This window comes from Argopecten irradians, chromosome 2, assembly GCF_041381155.1.
Source record: "Argopecten irradians isolate NY chromosome 2, Ai_NY, whole genome shotgun sequence".
Classification (NCBI taxonomy): domain Eukaryota; kingdom Metazoa; phylum Mollusca; class Bivalvia; order Pectinida; family Pectinidae; genus Argopecten; species Argopecten irradians.
Window position 1 is genome coordinate 7,733,928 of NC_091135.1, and position 23,046 is coordinate 7,756,973.

Below are 23,046 nucleotides of genomic sequence, written 5' to 3' on the forward strand. Positions count from 1 at the left end.
CATCTATAGACATCTACACTGTCATCAAATATCATCTATAGACATCTATGCTGTCATCAAATATCATCTATAGACATCTACACTGTCATCAGATATCATCTATAGACATCTACACTGTCATCAGATATCATCTAAAGACATCTACACTGTCATAAAATATCATCTATAGACATCTACACTGTCATCAAATATCACCCATAGACAATGGAATCAAATATCATTATCATACCAGATATACTTGCACGTCCTTTTTATGCATAAAAACTTTCGAAGTATCTGCAGTATATAAGTGCTCATCCATCAAATAACTTTTTTAGTACAGCTACAACATCAGTTGTTAAACATCTGAGAACTCAACTATGTTCTTTAAAAGGTCATTATCTGAATGATTCAACACTGTTTTACTGTCATCAACTTTCATCTACATTCATCTTCCACCTGTCATCTAAAGTTCATGTATCAGCAACATCCTTTTTCCAATGATTACCAATCAACTGTCAATGTAAATTCTAGTGAAAAGAACATGATTATTTCATTCCTCATTGATGTCATCTACACTGTCATCAGATATCATCTATAGACATTTACACTGTCATCAAATGTCATCTATAGACATCTACACTGTCATCAAATGTCATCTATAGACATCTACACTGTCATCAAATATCATCTATAGACATTTACACTGTCATCAAATATCATCTATAGACATCTATGCTGTCATCAAATATCATCTATAGACATCTACACTGTCATCAGATATCATCTATAGACATCTTCTACACTGTCATCAAATATCCATCTATAAACATCTATGCTGTCATCAAATATCATCTATAGACATCTACACTGTCATCAGATATCATCTATAGACATCTACACTGTCATCAGATATCATCTATAGACAATCTACACTGTCATCAAATGTCATCTATAGACATCTACACTGTCATCAAATATCATCTATAGACATCTACACTGTCATCAAATGTCATCTATAGACATCTACACTGTCATCAAATATCATCTATAGACATTTACACTGTCATCAAATATCATCTATAGACATTTACACTGTCATCAAATATCATCTATAGACATCTGTGCTGTCATCAAATATCATCTATAGACATCTACACTGTCATCAGATATCATCTATAGACATCTACACTGTCATCAAATATCATCTATAGACATCTATTGCTGTCATCAAATATCATCTATAGACATCTACACTGTCATCAGATATCATCTATAGACATCTACACTGTCATCAGATATCATCTATAGACATCTACACTGTCATCAAATGTCATCTATAGACATCTACACTGTCATCAAATATCATCTATAGACATCTACACTGTCATCAGATATCATCTATAGACATCTACACTGTCATCAAAATTCATCTATAAAATCTACACTGTCATCAAATATCATCTATAGACATCTACACTGTCATCAAATATCATCTATAGACATCTACACTGTCATCAAATATCATCTATAGACATCTACACTGTCATCAAATATCATCTATAGACATCTACACTGTCATCAAATATCATCTATAGACATCTAGCTGTCATCAAATATCATCTATAGACATCTATGCTGTCATCAAATATCATCTATAGACATCTACACTGTCATCAAATATCATCTATAGACATCTATGCTGTCATCAAATATCATCTATAGACATCTACACTGTCATCAAATATCATCTATAGACATCTACACTGTCATCAAATATCATCTATAGACATCTATGCTGTCATCAAATATCATCTATAGACATCTACACTGTCATCAAATATCATCTATAGACATCTACACTGTCATCAATATACATCTATAGACATCTACACTGTCATCAAATATCATCTATGACATCTAGCTGTCATCAAATATCATCTATAGACATCTACACTGTCATCAAATATCAATATCATCTATAGACATCTACACTGTCATCAAATATCATCTATAGACATCTATGCTGTCATCAAATATCATCTATAGACATCTACACTGTCATCAAATATCATCTATAGACATCTACACTGTCATCAAATATATCTATAGACATCTACACTGTCATCAAATATCACCCATAGACATCTATCATATCATCAAATATCATCTATCATACCATTATTATGTTGGATTCAAGATTACAAAAACACATAGGTAAGCATGATTCCCCGTTAATCAATTAAACCCTAACTTCCGGTGATTGTGACATCATAATTGTGTCTCGAAACTGTCATCTGCCATATCAACAAATATCATCTATCTTATCATTAACTCTCATCTATTATATCATCAAGTACTCGACATCAAATCATTACATGTCATCTGTATCATTAGATATCGTCTTTCATGTTCATTGACTATTCCTTATTTAAAACATCTTCACTGTCTAGGCTTGGATACAACTATTGTCTGATCATCATTAGTTATATTTTTTTTTCATTCATTGTCATGTCATGTTTAATATCATCGTATACTATTTTCTCTATCTAATTTTCAGATTTTCAAAATTTCCGTACAAGTCATCGCTGTTGAAGATTATCTGAACACTATATTTAAGTCAAATTTGAACCATACTACATAAGATATACACGTTTATTACGACAGTGGTTTGATCAGCTAATCAACTCACGGCTTAGATCCTGAGAAAAATGTAAATGGCTGCACACATGTATCGGCAATGTGTAACGTAATTCAGACTTAAATGAGAGGAAAAGGACAGAACCAAAAGGTATTAATGAATAGTAAAATTTTGTACAATTACTTACATTATTGTGACGACCTGTCTCTCACTGGCAGCCTCTCTGTCGTCCCCTGTCAACACACACACAGAATACAGCTATACATAAAATATGTATAAATACACTTACACCTTAGATATGAAATTCTAAATTAGATATATCATGCTGATAGCATCAGTGCCTGGTGACATTTGTCATATTTAATCCCCGTATAAGAAACATAAAAACAAAAGGCCTGCACCGCTAAGTCGTCACCGGCAGTGATGTGCATAAGATTGTAAGGTGTAGGCATTGATACCTATAGGTATTACCTGTGACTATTATACCTGTAAATTACACCTGTAACCACTATACCTGTACATTACACCTGTAACGACTATAGCTGTACATTACACCTATAACGACTATACCTGTACATTTACACCTGTAACTGTACATTACACCTGACTATACGTACATTACACCTGTGACTACATTACACCTGTAACGACTATACCTGTACATTACACCTGTAACGACTATACCTGTACATTACACCTGTAACGACTATACCTGTACATTACACCTGTAACGACTATACCTGAATGTCACACCTGTAATTTACAGGTATCAATATCTATAAGTGATGGGTAATTTATAGAATATACACCTACACATGTATTTTAATACAAAGATGATCGGTCGATATTGAACACTTGGACAATTAGGGTGGATACGTTTGTCACCATCAAATGTGGATACCTTGTATACCACATGTGGATACTACGTGTACCTTATTTGGATGCTATAAGCACTTCATGTGGATACTATATGCACCACATGTGGGTACCATGTGTACCACATGTGGGTACCATGTGTACCACATTTGGATACTATGTGTACCACATTTGGATACTATGTGTACCACATGTGGATACCATGTGCACCACAATTGTAATGTGGCTTTCTTGCACAATACAAATATTCCAAATATATTTTGCACTATGCATGAATACCTTGTATGTCACATGTAGAAATACTTAAGCTACCACAAGTGGTACCTTAGCCACCACATGTGGATACCTGGTAGTCACATCTGAATTCCTTATTTTTCAACCCACGCTACATATGGTGACTCCTTAATTGTCAGCCAATATGTAAATTCAGCCCCTAATCTTTCCTATTTCAGCCTCTAGGGTAGGGAATGTTTAGAGATCCTGACTAAAACTATTTAACCAGTGTAGATGATATCAGGCAGATTTATGTGTATGCACTGTACAGATCATCTGATACAACCCTAAAGCAATAAGCTCTCGATAAACTTTACTTTAAACTTCCACTAGACCTTTACTCATTGTCACCTAGCTCATCGTCAAAACAAAATGTCTTTTTAGAGAAATCCTGATACCAAAAAACTGTCTTCAATACATCAGTTTCAAGATACCAAAACAACATGGGTTAAAGTACGATTTAAAGTCCAACCTTCTGGTGATTGTGATGTCATATTTTGACGTGATTTTGGTGATACAGTCACCGGAACACTGATGGAACACTGAACTTATCGATGATAAATGCTACTTTATCCTCATTGTTTTGATATCTCGCAACCTCTGTATTACATATTTAGATTTTCATAATGACTTAAAATAAATGACCTAATCAATGATATTAGATGTGAGCCCATTCAGTGTAGAAAATGTTCAGAAAATTTCAATGGTTAAAAGTCAACATGGTCAAAGGTTGCCTACTATAGGCATATAGCTTTTCTATTTGTTACGAAATACTGATGTATTATAAGAAATCGTGGAATTAAGACTGGCGAGTAAACAGACAGACAATGGACATAAAAGGTTTGAACGGTCTACCATCTGATGACGATGATGATGATGAACAGGAGGCTGTGAATGTATCTAGACCAACATATCTGGATACCTAATACATGAAAACATTATGAGATATCACATCTTTGGCATGAAGTGATAAAACAGCATAAATCAATCAAAGAAGTGGATGTTGACAGTTAAACAGTGTATATCGGGCTATATAACAGCAGCATCTATTGGCAGAGATACAATCAATGGCAGGTCAATATTTGTATTGGAGGTCTCAGGGGGTTAATGTAACGGTCAAACTGGCAAATATCAGGGCTAGAAGATGGTCATTTTCTATAGAAGAGGGACAATTCTTCTACTGGAATTTTAGGTCTTCATAAGGTCTTCTGGTATTAGCCAAGTTGTTTAGATGACCAATTACCACAAACCTGCCACTTTTGAGTTGTAAGTTTGAACCCGATGTGGAGCAGTTCCCAGGTACTGGCCATTGATGTTTTTTTTTCTTCTCCATGTTCTATTGTAACAGTATAACAAAGATGTTGACAATGGTGGTATACTGCAAATGTGGATATATATTTTTGTGAGTTTATATTTTTGCAAAGACAGCTTCAAATTATTTGTGGTGCGGTATTTTTCACCGTCTGCATCTCTATCTATTGCCAGTCATATGTTAAGGTTTTTAACTTATCACATACCGTATTCAACCCAATAAGCGCCCAGGGCATTTAAAAAATTGAAAAAGTGCTAATAAGACGAAATTATTGCAAATCTATACAGTTTTTGGTCAAAATTTATGCCTGGGCAATTAAAATCAAAGTCCCAAATGGGGAGGGGTGCTTAGAAGGACATGGGCGCTTATTGGGTCGAATACGGTATGTCACATATGTGGACATATATATACTGTATGGGTACTTAAATGAGTGCACTCAAAATTTAATTGTTCTATGGAAATATTGTCTTCATAGTTCAATCTTAAACTTGCATAACCACTACATGTAATCTTGGACACATTTTAGTGCCGTACTTGGATTAATTAGTACAATGGCGTGAGTATTAAAGAAAGATGCTAATTTAGAATACGCTAAAATTAGTACATGTACAGTACACATTGAGATCTAATGAAAGGACAATAAGCAAAAATCTTCACATCACAAATAATTCCACCTTACAGTATATAATGTATGTACAATTCCTACGGCAGTTGTACTAAGATAACTCTCAATCTTTTCTGAGCCCTAATAGTTTATTTTTTTATAGAGTGTTTTTTTTTGCTTTTGATCAGATTTATCACCACATCAATAAATTCATTTTACATCAATCATGAACTCATGAAAACTAGAACAGCTCCCAGGAAAGGCAAACTAGGTCATTTTACCTTAATTACAAACACTCAGGTGATCAAGATGTAAGTAATAAAGCTAGGTTAATGCAAAGCTTGTAAAATATTTATTCCTACTGGGAAATCCTGACCAACGAAAGCAGCAATCGTATGTGTTAGCAATACATTTACAATGAGTGCGAGACTTCCACACGACACGGAATCCAATACAGAGGTCGACACAACTATCAAATCAGAGAAATCACGGAAGATTTATACAAATCACACATGAAGAAGATCGGTGCCGTTAGAGGCCCTATGATAAAAGACTTCAGACCTTCTGTGTGGTATACCTGATCATTAATCATTCATTGACAATTTTTCTCCGATACTTTTTTCTTAAAAGTGTCATAAATATTTTATTGAGCACCTGCTCACACTAATCTGTGTAAATTTGGTGCTGTCTATCCTCGGAAGTGCATCGAGGGTGATGAAGAGGACAATGTCATGTCACACCTAGTAAAAACAGAACCGATTCCCTGCCATCCTTACCCATATTCATATTTTGATAAATGTTTTATCATTTCCGTTTTTATGTGAAGATGTTCGTGCAAAAAAACTAGCGCAAAATTAGGTCAATCCATGAACTGATCTCTGTACATGACGTTTTACACACCATATGGTACAATGGAAGATGTTATCTCAAAAAAAAAAAACAAAAAAAAAATGTAGTAGATAATCAATTATGACAGACATTGTTCTAAACCAATTCTTTACAATGAAACAATCTGAGATTACATTTATATCCTGAATTTAGATTTCTCTGATCAAATTTTTTCCTTTAGCGTTTTTATGACAAGCATTTAACCATACGAGTCTGCATATAGCTATCACGGAACAACATCAAAAAAAGAATTCTTATCTCCGAAATGTTTCATCTTTTATCTTCTGGAAGGTCGCTACTTTTCATCTTTATTCTTTATAATGTTTTTACAGTACGTATAATGAATAAGTAATCGCTATTTCCAATAGAACTATTTATTTCTCGAGACATTCTCTCGAACATTATTCACTTAAGTAACATTCAACCACAGCACATGAAACACATCAAAGAGATCTTTAACATGTATATATACCTACACCATTAATAGGGATCAACAGGGACATATAAGGATAGACTGATGGACCCGAGGAGGCGGAGTGGTTAAGGGGATTGACGTTCTACTTAGTCCAAAGTAAATTATCGCTGGGTTCCAGTGGCTGAGTGGTTAAGGTGATGGACATTCTACTTAGTCCAGAGTAAATTATCTCTGGGTTGCAGTGGCTGAGTGGTTAAGGTGATGGACATTCTACTTAGTCCAGAGTAAGTTACCTCTGGGTTGCAGTGGCTTAGTGGTTAAATTGTATGACATTTTACAACTGAACCTTCCTATCCTTTGGGTAGATTGTAACTTTGCACAGTAGGGGCTAAGTGGCTATATGTGTCCAAAAAAAATCCATTGATCATCCTGTAGGCCATTATGCAGTGGCCAAGAGGTTAAGGTGTCTGACATTCTACCACTAGGAAGCAACTTCTGAACTGCAGTGGCCAAGAGGTTAAGGTGTCTGACATTCTACTACTAGGAAGCCACTTCTGAACTGCAGTGGCCAGGAGTTAAGGTGTCTGACATTCTACCACTAGGTGAAGACTTCTGAACTGCAGTGGCCAGGAGGTTAATATGTCTGACATTCTACTACTAAGAAGCCACTTCTGAACTGCAGTGGCCACTTCTGAACTGCAGTGGCCAGGAGTTACGGTGTCTGACATTCTACCACTAGGAAGCCACTTCTGAACTGCAGTGGCCAGGAGGTTAAGGTGTCTGACATTCTACCACTAGGAAGCCACTTCTGAACTGCAGTGGCCAGGAGGTTAAGGTGTCTGACATTCTACCACTAGGAAGCCACTTCTGAACTGCAGTGGCCAAGAGGTTAAGGTGTCTGACATTCTACCACTAGGAAGCCACTTCTGAACTGCAGTGGCCAAGAGGTTAAGGTGTCTGACATTCTATCACTAGGAAGCCACTTCTGAACTGCAGTGGCCAAGAGGTTAAGGTGTCTGACATTCTACCACTAGAAAGCCACTTCTGAATTGCAGTGGCCAGGAGGTTAAGGTGTCAGAATTTTAACACTAACCTTTCACCTCTTTACACCATAAGACCCTGCATCTCTGGTGTTACAAGCCCCATTATTTGTCCATTATTATGTACTGAATAAAAGTATCCAGCTTTCTATAGCTGCAGCTGACATGTCTTAAAATGACCATAGCCATTAATAGGTGGTAAAATACTTAAAATTAACGAACATTAATAGATTTTTTTAGACATGGTATTGATTTAATGGTCATGGACTACAATCTGGCTCAAGGTCTTAGAAGCTTCATTTACAAGATATGGCATCTTTAACTGAGATAATATAAGGTCAATGACCTCCACAAGATAATTTTTCCCTAATTTGACTTTCCACTTTTAAAGGGAAGACATTTGTACGGAGATTTTGTAGGGGTAAACCAGTACAGTATGATGAACTTGTCATTGCCACCGATATTGTAATGTTCAGTGCTGCGGGGCTCGATCACAAAATACATCAGTATATAACACCGGAAAGTAGACATTTCACATCAATGGAAAACTGTCAACTAGTTCCTGACATTCTGACTTGTCTAGCTTAGAGCAGGGTAGTCATTATAACGAACCTTAAAATAATCACGTTAACGACAAACACAAAATCTTGTTGGATGGGAATAATGATTGTATATTCATACAAAAATACATTGTCAGCACAATTTTTGACTGACTTATTGACTGTTTAGTTATTTTGGTCAAACAGCATTGTTAGTCTAAATGGCACAACTAGCAGTAATATAAACATTATAAAGTTTACTGAAATAACCAATAAAATTTATATAAATATGATATTGTGTTTACTGATTTTTGTCTGCGATTAAATTTCGGGTAAATATTCATTAATTAGCTTAACATCCAGGGTCATGTAAGGACATGTCAGGTTTGTTGGTGGAGGAAAGCCGGAGTACCCAGAGAAAAACCACCGACCAGCAGTCAGTACCTGGCGACTGTGAAAATAAATGGCTGCGAAAAAGTTTCAGCTACAGGAGAAGACAGCTTTATAACCTAATATCATAAAATTTCATTGGCATTAAAAGTTCTGAGATATGAAAATGCAAAATTAAGTCGTGATAAAATAATCTCAGTTTATAAATCTCCAAACGTGCGCCAACACCATACCTGAGTTTAACTTCCACTGTAACTCCATTTTGGACTCAATAGATCTCCCAGAATGATACCCACCATCACCATTGCTTTCAAAAATCACTACAGATTCCGTACCACCAGCACCGACACCTTCTAAAACACATACATCTCCTAACACATGGAGCATGGTCAATTACATCCATGGTGGAAAGTGTTACAGAAATGGACTGAAACATTAAGTAGTCGTTAGCTCTGTCTATAACTCGACAGGCTGTATAGTGCTATATATACATTATCTTGTTTAGGGAGCACATGATTGTAAGCTTTAGTCTGAATTACAGGTCTTCTACAGATGTATATATGCTGTCAAAACAGCTTTAAGTCAACTTAAACATGCACTTTACCAGTGAAATTGAAAAAAAAAAAAAAAAAAAAGGTAAATATTTGTCTTGCTTTACCCCGTGTGGTTTAAATGAAGTTAGAATAAAGTCTATTTTCTGGTTGATAAAGTTGATACCCAAAAAGATTTATTTAAAACATGTAAATGTGTCCAATATTTGTAATGATAGAAAAACATGGAGTCTTATTTTAAAACTTCATTAAACCAGCATTTTTTCATAACCTAAAATAGTTGTATTTTAGTGATTCGTATTCAATGAATAATCCAGATATCTTCATATAGCTTCATATATTAATGATAACGTTTAATTTAAGACAGTTTTAGGAATACCTTGCATGCTCTAAATTACATAGTCAACTCAATATAAAACCTACATTGTAGTTCACCCTATGGCACAAAAAGAAAAGACATCTTTTGATGCAATTTAGCCAACTGCTAAAGAGGTACAAATAAGAATTAATAAATCAATAACTAATTAAGAAATACCAATGACTCAAAATCTCTATAGGCAACAGATTCAATAAGCAATAGAACTTATTTTTTATTTACAAGGTGCAACAGGAAAAAATATTTAGACGACACAAAAATACACGATATTTACAACAATCTTTTTGTACCCTTAGTAACAGAACACATTCAAAGGTCCAAAGCAAAATTAAGGAAGGCATTGAGGATTCCATTTAAACAAAGAATAAAAACAGAACACTCAACAAATTGTAAAATCTGTTCAGTCCTGGGCCACAAAAGGACTATATTACAGGCATCAATCTTGTTTTTAAGGATTTCTACATGACAGTTTTTTCTTGCACAAGTACACCAGTACTTTTTGGCATATTTATTGCAGTTCTAGAAAGCTATCACAGACTTCTGAAAACAGCTAGCTCAACAAATCACATATTGAACTTTTATCTCAGTGCAACTTTTATTGTCGTAGAAGACTTATGTATTTTATTGAAAGGAAAAGAAGAAGCAATATAGTATTGAAATATTATATCTTTTATGACCTGAAACCCTGTATGAAACTCCAATGGATATCTTATCTGTGCTTTAATTTTTTTACTAATCATTCAGTATCTATTTTTGTCTATCATATAGGATTTGATAATTAACACCTTTTTCTTAATGAAGACTGTATAGTAGGTGGTAGAAGCAACTACCTTAATTGTAATTGAAATAAAAACTATCCCAGCATTTTTCTTAAATATAGGTTAAAGGTCAAAATATAGGTCAGAGTGACCAATAGCTACTTTGGATAAACACAGCCTAATTAGCTGGTACTTGAAATTCTGTGAACAGCAACATGCTCCAGTCAAACTGCAAGTTTTTTGTTCATATTAAGGCCAAAGGTCATGATTACTACAGTAAGATGATCATAGAAGGTATATCAAATCAAGGTCAAGGTCACCAAAGAGGACAGTTTAAAATGAAGGTCAGGGTGACTGAAGAAGGAAATTTGATTTCAATGTCATAACAAAGAAGTAAGTTTCAAATCAAGGTCATTTGACTAAATTAAGAAATTTCAAGGTCAAGGTGACCAAAGAAGGAAATTTCAAACCAAGGTCAAGGTGACCTAGGCATAAATAATAAGATATACCCATAAAAGAATGAGGTGGATGGAAGCAGACAGACAAACAGGCATAACACCATACTGTCCTCTCTCTTCCTTTCAATCTTCTTTCCTTCAGACACCAGTGGGGGACTAAATAACTATGTTTAGTATATAGCAAAAACTTGGACCACCACCTGAACAGGATGATAGAAACACCAGACGGAGAGAGACATTCAAACCAATACAGATTTACAGATACTGAGAGTAACATGATGAATTGGATTTGTTTGAAACATACAGCACATATCATTTTAGATGTACAGTACTATAAAGTTCTATCTGTAACAGCTAGATGAGACGGAGTTTTACATCCAGGTCACTCTATCATGGCGATACTCGTTCTTTTGGTCACAAAGATGTGACAGCCCAAACATCTTGCTGTCACTTACTGTCCAATCAAATTCTTATTACAAATCAAGGTCTCTGAAACGTTTGTAGGGCCAACTCACCAAGCCATACACTTAATGTCAAACAGAAAGTTCATGAGTAGTCTGAGTCTGAAAAATGCTTGTAAAAAATCTCATATAGGTATCACTTTAGTGAATGTATTCTGTCCAATAACTGGTGATTATAGGACGCAGTTTGATTAATGATTTGGCGGGAAATCCAAAGCTGTCAAATAGAGTAACGTTCTTTGGTAATCATGTTCTTGGACAATTGGAAGTTTGTGATTGTAATTGGTAACGTAGTTGAAAATGAAACAATAACAATCAATTTTGAAATACAGACATTTTTGTATTTATGTAATTATTTTACATTGTATAATATACCTTGAAATTTTTTTTTAATACATAGATATTTCCGTAATATTAGAACCTCAATCCACAAAAATTGCTATTGTAGACATACACTTATTTTAGCGGTAGTTTTTTACCACTTTTCATGCTGTTTTTGAAACACTAAATCATGTAAAACACTAAATTTTGTAAAAACTAGGTAATTCTAGTATTGAACCATCAAATTCTGCGACTCTAATTATCTGCTCTGAAAAATACACTGTTTTGCATTTGTTATGGAAATTGACTGCACTTAAAAAAAGTATCTTTACAGTATTTCTTAATTGGTTTCCTTGTCTCAAAATTGACAAACAAGTATGAAAATTACAAAAGTTAAACATTACAAAACTTGGTTTGAGTTCAATGGCACCTAAAAGAACAGTTAACACTTAAATTTTAGTCCAGATACCAGTATATATATCAAGTATGACATATAAATTAAACTCATAAACCATATAAAAGTCTTTATAATGTGAATCCAGAAAGCAATATGATGAGAGAGTCACCATTGTGACCTATGTATTGTAGACTGGTCTCCCTCCAAGAGCCACATGAGAGCCATGCGGTTCAGTATGGTGTGACATTTCGCGGCCTACATCAAACGTACAAATCTAGCAGAAGAAAGTGGTAACACTAGTTATGGTTTCCACTGATTTATGGTCCCAAAATATTGAATTTTATTGAAGAAGTGCGAAAACTGTCCACTTTTATCAGCCCCTGAATGATTTAGGGTGCCTGTACGGTTTAGATATATTGATAACCATGGCAACCAGACGTCACAGGGACATGCTGAAGATTGTCCATCGTTTTGATCAAGGAACATCCAGAAGGGATGGCTATCCTTAATGTGGGGAGACAACAGCCCTGCTGGGAAAATGTAATAAGCTTTTGGTAATTATCACCATCACCAAAGGCACCTGGTCCCCATAGAAACGATCCTGTAGGTACTTAAGATGATAACAGGGAAAATGGTTGACATTGGAAATGAAGTTTTAATGGGTACCCAAGATGCAATAATAGCAATTACAATCATTGTCTAAAAGAACTCCAATGATATAATTCAATCAAAAAGCCTTTAGCCCTGCAGGCCACTCTCTGGATCTCCTGGGTACTGAGTGAATGTTTATCAAATCATTTGACCCCTTTGACCTTTGACATGTGTCACAAACAATCATCAATTGATCCCATGGTACTATTTAGGTGTCTCTTGTATGGATATTGGTGAAAAAAAATAAGAATTTATCATTCAGTGTACTTGATCACAGTAAACAAATGTCAAAAATCTAGCATGCTACTCCAGGCTTGTATTCATATCCCTTTGCCTCCGAAATTCTTTCAGCATGTTTGACCAAAATGACCTTGAAGATCCAGGTGACATTCATTTGAACTCATTTGGTATATCTTAATTAAATATATCAGTTCTCTGGGTATCTTTGGTCATTGAGAATCAGAAATGTCAGAAGACATCAATGATAATGCCTCCATTCATAATAAGTTTGGTTTGATCAGCCAGGATCATTTAAGGACGTGCAAAGTTTTCATGGTGGAGGAAAGCCAGAGTTACCCAAAGAAAAACAACCAACCAGCATTCAGTACCAGGCAGCTGTCCCAGGTGGAATTTAAACTTGTGACCCAGAGGTGGAGTGTGGTAAAATGTCAGATCATCTTAACCACTCACCACCACGGCCCTGCATACTTCTATATGAATCCTGACTAGAACATATTTAATTATGGCAATACAGAACAGGACGGACATGTACATTTTATGCATCTTGATTCACAATGGTCCTATGGCATGGTAACACAGGACTGGACAATCACATGTATATATCACTTCATATATCCTACTCCACCATTTCATAGCTGGGACATAAAACGTTGAAGACAGAAGTTTCTGATAGACAGCCAGTTTCACTACACAGACATTATGGTTTCGATGTGGCAACATTGCATATAAGCTCACATGACATTTGGGCGGTGCGCTAAAACATCTATGAAAGGCCAATATTTACATATGTATAGATATATCTGCTATCAGCTATAAAAAATAACAATGCTCAGAGTGTGTACATTTTTTTCCCCAGCAGATCTCAGATATTACAGCAATTTTTCTTCAATTCTAACACTGCGTTGCGATGGAAATGCATTCCAAAATTCAATAAACTCATACGAACCCCTAAAGCATTATCAATATTTGGTAGTTATCTGAAACAACAGCCTAGCAGAGAGTGTAGCAAACCTCTAATGTTGTGTGATAACTCTCCGCATACAGTGTGAAATTCCTAGCTTGAAGGCTGGAATCTGGTTTTTCTCTGACTAACTCTCAAACATTTGTATCAAGTACAATTAAATTTGAAAGTACATTTTGTCTCACTCCCGTACGGTATCTGTAGAAATCTTTTTACAATACACTGTTTAATGTCATATATATATTCTTTACATCAAAATTTGTACTGATCGTGGACGGAGAGGAGACAACCTTTTTTTTTTTTAACTTTGTGCCACTGTAATTAAGGGTTTATCTCTAGCATGAGAGTGAAAATAGATGTAAGACAAAGTTAAAATTGTTAACAAAAAACACCGGACATCCTGAGTTATTTTTTACTAATTTAATATAAAGTACACCAGTCCTCATCTTGTCGACAGATCTGTCAGTGATCTGCTTGTTACCACAGACATCTTAAGAATCCAGGCCCCAGGATTATGAAACATGCAGTCTTAGTCTAAGTTTTTGCTTAGCTAATCGAAAATAACATAACTATTTGTAATGTCATCTAAGATTGGCTAAGTCTATTAGACTTAATTAAGTCTTTGCTAATCAAAAATAACATAACTATTTGTAACATCATCTATGATTGGCTAAGTCTATTGGACTTAAGTCTTTGCTTAGCTAATCAAAAATAACATAACTTTTTGTAATGTCATCAAAGATTGGCTAAGTCTATTAGACTTAATTAAGTCTTTGCTTAGCTAATCAAAAATGATATAACTTTTTGAAACATCATCTTTGATTGGCTAAGTCTATTAGACTTAAGTCTTTGCTTTAAGCTAATCAAAAAGGAGATAACCTTTTGCAATGTCATGTTTGATTGGCTAGGTCTATTAGACTTAAGTCTTTGCTTAGCTAATAAAAAATGACATACCTTTTTGTAATATCATCTTTGATTGGCTAAGTCTAAAGTTAAGACTGTTTTGGACTTCTTTATGGCCAGGTTAGAAATTGTGTAGTTTTAAAGTTGGCTATAAAACAGAGGATCTGTTTGTTTGGCTTTAGTTTGCCTTAAAACTATATGGAAAAAGTAAAGACGGTAGCATTTAGAATGGGTTGCTATGGCAGCCATATTGGGGAGATTTCCCAGTAAATGTTATTTATGTTAATCTTTGCTTTTTGGAAAGTTAATATTTATTAAAACGTAAAATAGCAGAATAACGATAATTTAAACAATATAACACACAATTAATTAATTTAATAATGACCATATACACAGGTGTCTTAAAATCAAATTTAGATTTTCATATACTGTAATTTTACACTCTAATATATACTGGTACCTCACCGGTGATGACCTTCATGAGTTATCAAGGGGAATAACCATCACACAAGAATAAGAATTTATCATTGATTCTGTCACCAGGTGGCGTATGTTCGTAGATAAAACATGTGGCAATCTTACGGTAATTCTTAATCAATCAGAAATGGCTTTGTCTCAAGTGTACAATGTAACTTTCAGACGGAAAACTTCATCAATATTTGAGAAAACAATCTTGACCAGGAAGAAAGATTAAGACAAGAACTCACCTATGTGAAGTGTTTATATGTTCTGAGGATTTTTCTAATTCGGTGTCAAAGACTCGCGCTTCAACTGATTCCCTATTCCTTGCACCGATGTCTTCCGTTACAAATGACACTTACGAAGTCCCTTAAAGCCGAAGAAGCACGTCGCCGTTCTTGATGATTCGAAACGTAATTCGGTTACCTTGATTAGTTTACATGATTAAGTTAGCAGTCCCGCGTCCAAGCTTCCGCAATCCACCTCACTACAACAGAGAAACGGAGAATTCAAATAACGTGTCAGTCGCACTAAACAAATTACAATGTCATCAGCGTACCGGTAATTCTGCCCCAACATCTTTTCTAAGTAACTACAAATAGTAAAACATTACAGAATCGACATCTCCAGAGAAACAGACATATATGAGTTCATACAAAAATTTACTTTATCATCAAATGTGAATTCATACAAGTACATTGTATCTCTTTATCTTAAAAAATATATATATATATATATATATGATTCATACAAAATACCTTTTTGTAAACAATTTTTTAGGGAATTTCATTTCAATAGTTTATATTGTAACAAAGAAAACTGGATAATCTTAATCAATAAAGGCCCCAGGATCATGAAACAATAATTAGTTTAGACTTGATAGCCAATCACAGATGACGTTACAAAAAGTTACTTCATTTTTGATTGGCTAAGCAAAAACTAAGTCTTTATAAGACTGTAACATGATCCTGGGATCATGGCATATTAATTTCTACATCCATATAAGATTACATCCAATTTGCTGAGACAATATATAGATTTAAAAAAAAATACATGTAGGGCAAAGTGTGGAATGTCCAGAAACTAACTATCACATGATCATGTCTGCTATCCTTGACTACAAAGCCATTTAGGGCCTGCATGCAGGAATAACAGCTAGGTAAGTGTAATCTATAAGAAAAATGTCTGGATATGTTTTACATCAAATTTTGTACCTCAAGATATATTGTTTATAACGTACAGTATAACCTTTGACCTGTAACCTCTGGCCATACACCGAATCTCAAAATAACTGTACCAAAAGCAGCATGTGATTAATCACTAAAACACGCTGTTCTTTCCTGAGCCAATAATAAGACTTCCAGGAAAACACCAGATCAAGTATTCGGCGCTGGTAATATAAGTGTATTTACATGGAATTGGTAAAGACATTGGAGCTCAGCTGACGAATCGACAACAATGTTTAGCTCATGCAGCTTAAGCTGTTCCATGGGAGGTCAAGTATAACACACACTTGTAGTATGAAAATGACAAGTTACCAGGGAGGGCAGGGGAATGGGGGGAGGAGGAGGCTGGTGGGGGTGGAGGGGGAGGGTGTTCAGACAATTCAGTACTAGGATAATAATTAATGACCCTATATGGAGCTGGTATTTAAAGATCAGAAATAATGCTGATAATTACTGGATAATTATCATTGATGGGCCTCATGAGTTGATAATTGAAATTTTATATCAGGGTTTATCAAGAATATCTGATAACCATGGGATTAATAATTGGAGATGATATTTCAGTTATGAGAATATTGAAGTCCTTATCTTATAAGATAAAGAGTAAATATTACCCCAGGTGTAATACCAATAGCCCAATATCCCTGAGTGTACAAAAATAGTCAATAAAGACTCCCCTTGATTTCTGTGACTTTTGATGTATAAGAAATATAAAATTCATTATGTAGTTCCCTTTGGTTGCTAAAAATGCCGAGTGTCCTTGGGTTAAATACAAGAAAAAGTACAGAATTTTTCCTGGGTCTATGAAAAACAATCCAGTTTTACTTCAAAGGGACTGGAGAAAATTAATTTGTTATAAAATAAATATATACAAGACTTAACATTTCCTTAAGGTTAAAGAAAAATCCCTGTGTAAATGTATCCCTGGATCATCTTGTGGCTTAACAGTCAAGTATCCATAAATGTATAATAAATAATGCTGCATTCTGAAGTGTATAGGATATACCATCCATGTACAGGCCCTTTAGTGTATAAGAAATAGCCCTGAGTATCCTATGGTCAAAGTGTATAGAAAATCCATGCATGGACCTTAAGTGTATAAGAAATAGCTGAGAATTCCTTGGTTGTTTAAGAAATTAACCAGTACCATAAAGTGTTAGCTCCAGACTGGTAAGACAGCTATATATATTTCTAATGTTACCTGAGTCTAACAGAGAGCTGGACTCAAGGTAAATTTAATACGGAGCCTGTCAATCAAACGACTACTTTCCCAAGCGTAAATCCTGTCTGTGAGATCTCTCCTCCTGATTTATATGATACCACTGATGAGAGAATTCAGACTTCTTCCTATTTACCCTAAACATAGATATTTATGTGACGTTCTAATGCCTTTTCTTTATTTCCTTTCCTGTGATAAATAAAGGTATGTTTATTTCCTAAAGGCTACGGTGACAATCTTGGCCAGCGTTCCTGTGTGTGATACAGTCTAGAAGTAGGTGTTTTCTGCCTCTCTGACACATAAATCCTTGACTTACAACATCGTGTGGTGTGATCGACACAGTAAATCATACACATATTAATACCTCATGGTATCACACTTTCTATGGAAATATGAAATATTGGAGACAATGGCAATCACAAATCATCTTAACGATATGCAGGCATAACCAAGGACAAATACATTTACAGTAGATATATTGACAAATACACAGACACATTATGTACATACTCCATTTACAGTGTAGGAAGAATAACCCTGCACAGTGACAAAACATCATATTGCACACTCGTGCAAGCATTCCATGAACGTATAACAAAACTTTCCCTAATGACCTGATTATCAGATGCATGTTGGACAAATTTGACTTGCACAAGTGTGCAATATGATGATTTACCATATAAACACCACTGATGAAGAATTCCTAGTGTCTGTAGTAAAACAACTTGTCATACAGAAAAAGATTCACAAGTTCCAAAAACATATAAAGAAATGAGTTAATTGTACTGTTTAGAACTATGCAGTGGACATAAAGTGCATATAACGCTTTAGGCCTTTTTTTCACTTTTAGAATAGTTACGGTTCTAAGCAGTTCCACGTCGACACATGTACTCAACACCTAAAACAGGTCATCCGAGCTATGTATATTATAGCAACACTTAAAATCAATTGCAACATCTTAAATGTAATAGTATTCCACAAAACACTAATATCTTATTTACATTGCCCAATTCACCAAGCAATTAATGCTTATGAAATTCACTTCACTGCAAGATTAGTAAGAAAGGGCGTTTCTCCATTGGAAGAAATCCATGGACATATCTAAATCATTGGTTATCTGAAATTTCTATGACTTGTTCATCCAATGAAATGTATCTCCAACATTGAATATTCAGAGTTTTTCCTGATTATCATCATAAGATGAATGGAATCATTAGCATCATTAACACAACTCTTGTCTACTCTGGATTCCTGTCTATACTTGCCAAACATGCTGGTTCCAATGATATCCGATTTAGGCAAGTTATACTATACACAAAATGTGCCTGTTGGCTCCTAATGAAGTGTGCAAGGGTGAGAAAAACAGAAAAACGGAATGCGAGGAAATCCTTAACTTTTGTGGTCAGGTTGAAGTATATCCCATACCTCATTCGAATCTGATTGGAGAATTGAACCCAGCCATCTTGTTAAAAGGAAAGACTTTGTTATCAGCCCTGTGACACCTGAGGGACCTGCTTTGTTATAGCAAATACAAGCAATACACAAAAGATTAGAACATTTAAAATGCATTTATAAGCATTGATTGACTCATATTCACCGAATCCATTTGTTTTTTTGGGTTTTTTTTTTTTTCAAAATAAGTTGATTCCCAAGAGTATATGTGACAGTCATTGTGATTGGCTATTGCAAATAACAAATTGTGTTTTGATTCCAATAAAAATTCACAAAAAAATTGGAGGAAAAAAATCTTCTCTAAACTAATACCCCCTTAGTGTAATAAACCGATCAATAATGGACAATTTAATACTTCAAATTGTCAATAACGCTATGTATCTCCTTCTAATGCTTAAATAATAGAAACATTGAACAAAGCATTTTGAAATAGAAATTTTACGATTATTTTACAAAGCATTTGTAAAGCTGCCAGTCTGGTTCATCCCTACCATCACAATAGGACAGAACCATTTCAATAAATCATGAGGTGTTCCACTTACACAATAGGGGGGAATGGTGAATTTTTCTCCAGGCATTAAAAGGGAAATGTAACTTAGCACATTTTTACAGTACCATTAACGGCTTTATGATGCAAATTTATTCAGCATCACCCAGCCAATTTCCCTAGTGTCATAATTGTTCAGCAACATTTTACTTCTCAGTTTAATTTCTCCTTGAAGGCTATTCAGATAAAACAGAAATGTCATTAAGCGCCTTTCATTTTCCTAATTAGACCTTGAATACATCCAAGGAATAACGGTTACAAATGTGCATGTACCTTATTCGACCCAATAAGCCCCAAGGCGTTTAAAAAATTGAAAAAAATGAAAGGTGCTAATAAGACAAAATTATTGCAAATCTTGACAGTTTTGTGTGGTTTTGGTCTTCTTTTTTTTATGCGTGGACAATTTAAATCGAGGCCTCAAAAACGGTGAGGGGCGCTTATAGGGACATGGGCGCTTATTGGGTCGAATACGGTACTATTACATGAGGATTACTACAGTGAATGAAAAAGCTAAAACTACAGATAGGTACAAAGAGTTGTAGTGATCTAAAATGTCAAACTCAAAAAATAATTAATGAATAGTTCTATTCCAAATAAGAGTACAATTATGTTCTAATGCTAGGGGACAAAAAGTGAAGAGCTTCGTTCCATAAATAGCTACAGACCTATTTCAGAATGGAGAGGCCTGGGGCCCAAGTGGGGTAACTTGATGTGGTGGTGGGGGAGTGGAGGGAGAAGATTTCCATACTAGTGGGGTACTTAATGTATGTTGGTCGTTTTTTTTTTTTTTGATACTCAAGCCTCTCTTACCACCAAACTCTAGTTTGCATTGTTCTGAAATGACCATAGTTGGTTTCTGATCAAAATTACATGGTCAGATACCATTGTGGCGGTTTTTATCCACACCTAGGACCCAAGAAAGCTGGATACAAATTTATGTTATTGAAACCCAAGAAAGCTGGATACAAATTTATGTTATTGAAATGTTTGTATTTCAATATAAATTCAAACCGATGTTTTGTAATAAACGGCTAATTTCAATTCAGTTGTGTTGTTTTTCCAAGTCTTTGGTCCAACAAGCTTGCCCTGTCTGAAGAACACTGATATCATGTAGAACTATACTTACCGTATTAGACCTTATAAGCGCCCCTCCCCCTTTTTGAGGCCTCAATTTCAATTGCCAATGCATAAATAAGGACCAAAATTACATAAAACGGTATAGATTTGCAATAATTTCGACTTATTAGCACCTTTTCATTTTTATCAATTTTTTAAGCGCCCTGGGCGCTTATTGGGTCGAATACGGTATATCTATATCAAAACAGACCCAAGCAGCCTGTCAAGTCCTTGGTAACCTTACACACTGCCAGTTGTCCAGGACATTGCCCTAATTACCAGATCCTATCTGTCCCCTTATAAGGGCAGTATAAGGAGTTGCTGTCTAATACTGACACAATTAGAGTGTCTGCAGATCCTAAATACAGTATCACCGGGTACATACAACATGTATAGTACCATGTGACCTTTCGTAAGTTATTATAGAAAGAAAGGATGTCCTGTTCAAACACTGGCTTTATACTCAGAGAAATTTTAATAATTTGACTAAAAATGTATATATTGCACTTATACATCATTAATATAGTATTGTTAGTACAGCGAAACCTGCCATAGCGACCACCTCTGTATAAAGACCACCTGTTTATTAAGACAACTTTTTTGGCGTCATGAATGGTCATATATAACCCAACTGGACCTGTGTATAATGACCACTTTGTTTAAGGGGACTTCTTTCCCCTCGCCCCATGGGTGGTCTTTATAGACAGTTTTGACAGTACAAGTATTTAGAGTGAGAAATTACCATAAGTTATACATTTGAACACATGCACAAATATAGCTTCACTGCTGAACAGCTAGATTTTTACGATCAGGAAACCAGAGTCCCCATGGAAAACCACACAATCAGACATGCATATGTTCTCATGTCCATGTATAGTCAGGCAAATTGAACCCCCATCCACATACATTGATGTGAATGGAGAGTAAATGTCATCACTGCAACATTTTGATCCCCAATTTAACTTTTTCTCAATTGTCTTCATGAAGTCAATCATGCATGACTTATAATGATAAGATACAATGACATGCTTATTGCCTACCTATGAAATGTTCCTACCTGCATGAGTTACCTTCAAATTATCACATAAAATAATAAGATGGTTAAGCCATCCATGCATGTCGTCACTGGTTGAAGTAACCGACTTAAAAGTTACCGTTATGTCACACCAAATCAATAGAAGAAGAATTGACACATTCACATGTACGCCTCTAAAAAATGTTGGGTGAATACCAGAACCAATTACAATGTACTTGTACATGTAACATTCTGATGTACAACAGGTTTATCTGGCTAATAAACAAGTTGTGTTACTATTGGCAGGGTCACATGGCTAATTAAATAGGTTACACCCCTGAATTATAGCAATAACACGCCCAGTTAACTTAGACAGTTTAAAGTTACATGTTTGTATAAAAAGCAAGATAAAATTATACAGATGCTGTGAGAACACAAAGACAACACCCATTCATGGATTCAGAATAATATCTGGTTAATGCACAAATACAGTGTCAAGTATTGAATTTAGGAGTTGTTTTAATTTTTTGTCTTCAATGTTTAAAACCATTTTATCATCATATTCAGTAATGATAATCAAAAAGATATCATCATATTTTAAAATTTCGACCCCTTTAGGGGTCATGACAGCCATCTTGAATTTTCTCAGAAAAAAAAAATTACTTAAATAAAACCCTTACTGTACAGTACAGTGTCAGCTATTACCACGAGCAATTTCCAAAACTTTGACCTATAGGTTTTCAAGGATATATCCAGAAACCATGCAATTATGGACAGAGGGTGGGAAGGACACTCTCCAATAACTGCATCAGCACAGTCCAGACTGTTTCTGATCTCCCCCATAGTACAAACTACCAAAAAGGACATGAGTATTATGTCAATTATAATCTTAAAATCATATATGCAAATATAACACTTTGAAATATCATTGATGAAGAAGTCATTTTTGGTGAAAATTACACACAATAAGCTAAAGAC

The 23,046-nt window shown here is 35.0% G+C and overlaps 1 protein-coding gene and 1 long non-coding RNA gene across 4 annotated transcripts in view; one reads left to right on the plus strand and one right to left on the minus strand.

Annotated features, from left to right (window-relative positions):
* LOC138314329 (ubiquitin carboxyl-terminal hydrolase MINDY-3-like) overlaps positions 1-23,046 on the plus strand; it is a 350,037-nt gene that overhangs the window by 124,858 nt on the left and 202,133 nt on the right. The window lies entirely within an intron of this gene.
* The window catches only part of LOC138314321 (uncharacterized), a 44,792-nt gene continuing 24,549 nt past the window's right edge, over positions 2,804-23,046 (minus strand). For all 3 annotated transcript variants that reach the window (XR_011207355.1, XR_011207354.1, XR_011207353.1), the window contains exons 2-3: positions 15,742-15,980; positions 2,804-2,853 (exon numbers count right to left, since the gene is read on the minus strand). This is a non-coding gene — a long non-coding RNA (uncharacterized lncRNA). The remainder of the gene's footprint in view (positions 2,854-15,741; positions 15,981-23,046) is intronic.